Raw genomic sequence first — 6482 nt, 5'->3', positions numbered from 1 at the left:
AAGAATACACTGACAGAAACAGGCAAAAAACAAACAAACAAACAAAAACCTTTTAGTTTCTCAAGCAAATAATATAGAGTTATGCACACACAACAAACTAAAGACCTGACAGAGCCATTCCATTCCCCATTTATGTAATTTCCCAACAAGAACATAGTTATTAAGATGTGGTCTCTCTGTGACCATGAATGCCACAAGATAAACTTTATGATGTGTTAATGAACACTTGTCGTTTTCAACACAATAATAGCTTTAATTTAATTACAAAGTAATAATCGACAAAAATTTTATGTAAAAAAAGTAAGCATTTTTCCATTGTTTTTTTATTTCCATCAAGATCTTCCTACCTCATTCTTATTCATCCCTGGGAGTAAAGAGATTATTTCATTTCTTTAACTTTCTGAAGAATACAGGTGGTGGGTTTGGAAAGAGTACAAGATAATATGAAGGATATGAATAAAGAGAATAAGGTAATTTTGAAATACCTATTTTGATATTTGTAACATAAACTTTCTTTCTCCTGGGTTTCAGAATTTAGTAATAAAACTATGATTATAAGAATATAAAGGCTAGGCCACTAATAGTCAAAATTACTTCTTCAATCGCCCCCAAACTGGTGATGGACCTTACTTTCCTTTATGAGATATTTCAGGGTGTGAGAGGAGGGTACTGCAGTAAAAATTGAAGCAGGATAATTGAATGAGATATTTATCTGTATTTTGTCCTTTATGCATGTTTTCCCAGTTAGATCTACCCCAAGAAGATAGTCAGTCCCTTCATACTTCCTCACCTCATAGGAGGTTTGTACTATAGGGTGGAAATGATCATCGACTGAAAGACAATCTGTCTTCCTGACATCCTTGAAGGCTTTGTGCTGGCTTGGAGAAAGAGAGCAAATGACCCTGGTAAAGAGAAGCAGGAAGGGAAGGTCTTGTCCAGAAGTAGAGGAAGGAAAGTGAGATCTGGAAATAGACAATTAGAACCTACAGTTTGCTCCCTCACATCATCTTGGCAGGTAAACGGAACTTTAAATTAGGTGGGAGAGGAGGTGGTTTCATTGTACACCCGAGGAGCTGGAGCCTAGGCTCGGGTTCTTAGTCTTAGAAAAGTTTACTGGGCTTCCAGATGGAACAGAAAACCAAGGCTGTCAAATTTCAGTGGCCCATATGAGTTTAGACAAAGCATTTCTGTGGTAACTATCTGGGCAAAAAAATTGAGACCTAAATAAATAAATAAATAAATAATGGCTAAATCGGTTGCCATCGAGTGGCTCTTGACTCAGTTAAATGCTATCCTACTTAAAAATCAGTGCTCCAAACCCAGATCACAACCTTGAAACCCTGTGGAGGGCAGTTCTATGCTGAAACACATGGGGTTGCTGTGAGAAGATTGAAGGCTTCCCCAACCCCAAAATGTTTTGTCTTTCATTACACGGTTGTGAGTGAGAGCACCAGTGATAATTCACATTGAATTATCATGGGATTAAAGCTCAGAGACAGTTCTAATTTTATTTACAAAATAAATACCATTTCTAAGAGTTGAGACTAAGACTTGTATTTGTTTTAGTTCAAGTTTAGTTTCTTGTTCTGACATTCTTCCCTAACAATAATTAATTTAACTAGTTGTTCATGCCAACAAAGGCAATCTTTTTGTTTCAAAGGAAATCTTTTTAAAAATGAGGAAATGGAAGAAAAATTATATAAAGAAATTTTTTTTCTTGCCTGAATAATCATATTATTTGAACTATCAAATGACAATTAAAAAGAAAAAAAAAACTCAAGCAAATATGTTTTTAACCAATTCAATTCTTGTGAAATCTGTAGGTTTAATATCTTCTTTGCCTTCATGTGATTCATCACCATATTGACTTTAAAGCTGAAACACAAACAAAATCAGAGTTGTGCAATGATTTGTCAGGAAGCAGTAATAAGGAAAGAAGTCACCTGAATAAACAGATATGGATATAAAAGAAACTTCAGAACATCATAGCAGGGTCAAGCTTTGTTATCTTTGTGTAAGAAAGCACAATTTTGCTATTAGTGGTTATTTTTCAATTCTTCTAACTTGCCTTGAAGAAAATTGTGATCACCTAATGAATTTCTTAAGTCTTCTTTGAAAAAGAAATACTAATATATCAAATTTACATTGTATGAGAAAGAGAAGATAAATGTACTTCATCATCTTTTGGCATATTTGTGTCATTTCTATTTACAGTCTTCCATTTGGAAATCACCATATAAGTTCCAAATGCTTTATTGTATCCATATGTCTTAAAATTCAACTCTTCAATGACGCATCTCAGTCAGATTTATCCTACACACCTTCGATAACATTTCATCAAGTCATTTATATTCAATTCTACTTTATTAAGTTTTATTCCCCATTACATCTCCATGATAGTAGTATAGCCTAGTGTGTTTCCCTCATTACCTGCAACAGAATCATCTGAGAAAGCCAAATTCCAATTATCACACCTATCTTATTTGCATAAAAAAGAAAAATAAGACTGACTTTAGCGTATTTAAATCAAAAGAAAATTGTAGCTTAAATAGCAGAAAAAGACAAATATTAATGGTTTTAGATATGGTTTGTTCTGTTATTGTTGTTATGTGCTGTCAAGTCTTCTCTGACTCATAGCAACCCTATACAACAGAAAAAAAACACTGCCCAGTACTGTGCCAGCTTCATGATGCCTACTATACCTGTACCCATCACTGCAGCCACTGTGACAATCCATCTTGTTGAGGGCCTTCCCCTTTTTCATTGACCCTCCACTTTATCAAGCATGATATTCTTCTCCAATGAAGGTCCCTTCTGACAACATGACCAAAGTAGGTGAGACAAAGTCTGGCCATTCTTGCTTCCAAGGAGCATTCTGGCTGCACCTCCTCCAGAACATATTTGTTAGTTCCACGGCACCTTCAGCATTCTTTGCCAACACCACAACCCAAAAGACTCTTCTTCAGTCTTCCTTATTCATTGTCCAGCTCTCACATGCATATGAGGCAATTGAAAATACCATGGCTTGGGTTAAGTGTGTCTTAGTCTTCAAGGAAATATCTTTGCTCTTCAGCATTCAAAAGAGGTCTTTTGCAACAGATTTGCCCAATGCAATACATCTTTTGATGTCTTAACTTCCATTGGTGTTGACTGTAAAACAAAGTAATATGAAATCTTTGACTTCAATCTTTTTTCCATCTATCAGGATGCTGTTTATTGGCCCATTTGTGATGATTTTTATTTTCTTTATATAGAGGTATAATCCATACTGTAGACTGCAGTCTTTAATCTCCATCAGTAAGTGCTCCAAGTCATCCTCACTTTTAGCAAGCAAAGTTGTGTAGTCTGCTTATCTCGGGTTGTTAATGAGTCTTCCTCCAATCCTGGTACCACATTCTTCTTCATATAGTCCAGCTTCTCAGATTATTTGCTCAGCATACAGATTGAATAAGTATGGTGGAAGGATTTAACCCTGGTACACTCCCTGATTTTAAAACGTGCAGTAGCCCTTTGTTCTGTTTGAACAAAGCCTCCTGGTCTATGCACAGGTTCCTCATGAATATAATTAAGTGCTTGGGAATTCCCATTCTTCCCAATGTTATCCACAATTTGTTATGATACACACAATCAAATGCTTTTGCATAGTCAATGCTTGTGCTTACAAGTAAACATCTTTCTAGTATTCTTTGCTTTGAGCCAAGATCCATCTGACATCAGCTATGATATCCCTCATTCCATGCCCCTTTCTGAATCCAGCTTGCATTTTGGGAAGTTCTCTGTCAATATACTGCTGCAACTCTTTTTGAATTATCTTCAGTAAGATTTTACTTGCATGTAATATCAGTGATATTTTTGATAATTTTCACATTCTGTGGGATCACCTTTCTTTGGAATGGGTACAAGTATGAATTTCTTCCGGTCAGTTGGCCAGAGAGCTGTCTTCCAAATCTCTTGGCATAGCGGAGTGAATGCCTCCAGTGCAGCGTCTGTTTGTTGAAACATCTCAGTGGGTATTCCAACAACTCCCGGAGGCTTGCTTTTTGCCAATTCCTTCAGTCCAGCTTCAACTTCTTCCTTCAGTAGCATTGGTTCTTGAGTATATGCCATCTTCTGAAATAGATGATATATATGTGTATATGGAAGCCATTCCTGGGACCAGCAGAATGTGGATGTTCTTGTGTGTGGAGCCGCCCTGAGGGCAGGCACAGTAAACCAGCCCCAGGACCAGCAGAAGGTGAGTGTCTTTATGCACGGACCCATCCCGGGGGCAGGCTGTAGTAAGCCAGCCCCAAGAGAACGGAAGGCTGGTGTTGTGTGCATGGAGCCACCCTTGGGGCAGACCAGGTAAGCAAGCAGGGCAGGGGGAGACCAGGAAATGAGCAGAGCAGTTTGGATCAGTCAAGGGAGACAAACTTGTCTGTCAGTTTGTTGTACTTTGGTGACTTGAGTGTTGCTGTGAGGCTGGAGGCTATGCCACTGGTGTTTCAAATGCCATCAGAATGGACAGGATTCAGTGGAGCTTCCAGACTAGGACAGATTCAGAAGAAGGAATGGGCCATCTACTTGTCAAAGAATTAGCCAGTATAAACCTTATGAATCACAGTGCAACACTGTCTGATATATTACCAGAAAACCTTATGAGTAGCCCTGAAACATTGTGCAATCTAGTGAGGGGATAAGAGCCCCTCAGGTCAGAAGGCAATCAAAATATGACTGGAGAAGAGCTGGCTCCTCAGAGTAGAGCCAACCTTATGATGTGGATGGAGTAAAGCTTTCAGGACCCCCATATGTTGATGTGGCACATCTTGAGATGAGAATAATCAGCTGCAAACATCCATTAATAATCAGAACATGGAATGTACAAAATATGAATCTAAGAATATTGGAAATTGTAAAAAATGAAATAGAACAGATAAAGATCGATATCCTAGGCATTAGTGAGCTGAAATGGACAGGTTGTGACCATTTTGAATCAGACGATCATATGATCTATTATGCCAGGAATGACAATCTGAAGAAAAATGGCATGGCATTCATAATCACAAAGAATGTATCAAGATCTATCCTGAAGTACAGTGCTGTCAGTGATAGGATAATATCCATATGCCTTCAAGGAAGACCGTTAATACTCAACTAAACTCATTGCCATGGAGTCGGCTCTGACTCATAGCAACCTCTCCTTGGACTTCTGAGGCAGTATCACTACAGAAGTAGATTGTCCCATCTTCCTTCCAAGGAGTGGCTCGTGGCTTTGAACCACCAGCCTTCTGGTTGGCAGTCAAATACCTGAGGCACTACACAGTTAATACTACTATTAATCAAATTTATACACCAACTGCCAAGGCCAAAGATGAGGAAATTAAAGATTTTTACCAACTTCTGCAATCTGAAATTGGCCAAACATGCAATCAAGATGTATTAATTATCACTGGTGATTGGCATGCAAAAGTTGGAAACAAAGAAGAATCACCAGTAGTTGGAAAATTTGGCCTTGGTGACAGAAATGATACTGGAGATTGCATGTTAGAATTTTGTAAGACCAATGACTTATTTGTAGCAAATACCATTTTTAATAGCACAAACAGTGGCTACACACTGGACGTCACCAGATGGAGTACACAGGAATCAGATTGACTATATCTGTGGCAAGAGGGAATAGAGAAGTTCAATATCTTCAGCCAAAACAAGGCCAGGAACTGACTGTGGAAGAGACTTCAAGTACTTATATGCAAGTTGAAGTTGAAGCTGAAGACAATTAAAAGAAGTCCAGGAGAGCCAAAATATGACCTTTATTATATCTCTCCTGAATTTAGAGACCACCTAAAGGATACATTTGATGCACTGAACATCAACGACTAAAAACCAGAGGAATTGTGGGGTGACATCAAGAACATCATCCATGAAGAAAGCAAAAGGCCATTAAAAAGACAAGAAAGGAAGAGAAGACCAAAATGAATGTCAGAAGAGACTCTGAAGCTTGCCCTTGAATAGAGAGGAGCTAATGCAAATGGAAGAATTGACAGACTAAAGGCCTGAACAGAAGATTTCAAAGACCAGCTTGAGAAGACAAAGTCAATTATTATAATGAAATGTGCAAAGACCTGGAGTTAGAAAACCAAAAGAGAAGAACACGTTTGACACTTCTCAAGCTGAAAGAACTGAGGAAAAAATTTAAGCCCTAAATTGCAGTATTGAAAGATTCCATGGGGAATTTATGTTGAATAATGCAGGAAGCATCAAAAGAAGATGGATGGAATACACATAGTTACTATACCAAAAAGAATTGTTGGATGATCATCCATTACAGGAAGTGGCATATGATCAAGAACCAATGGTATTGAAGGAAGAACTTGAAGCTGTACTGAAGGAATTGCCAAACAACAAGGCTCTGGTAATTGACCTAATACCCAATGAGATGTTTCAACAAATGGATGTCATGCTGGAGGCACTCACTTGGCTATGCTAAGAGATTTGGAAGACAA

Source organism: Orycteropus afer, unplaced genomic scaffold (assembly GCF_000298275.1).
Source record: "Orycteropus afer afer isolate SDZICR_OR568_19922 unplaced genomic scaffold, OryAfe1.0 scaffold00005, whole genome shotgun sequence".
Taxonomy (NCBI): Eukaryota; Metazoa; Chordata; class Mammalia; order Tubulidentata; family Orycteropodidae; genus Orycteropus; species Orycteropus afer.
The sequence above is the reverse complement of the archived record's forward strand: the minus strand, read 5'-3'. Positions refer to the sequence as shown.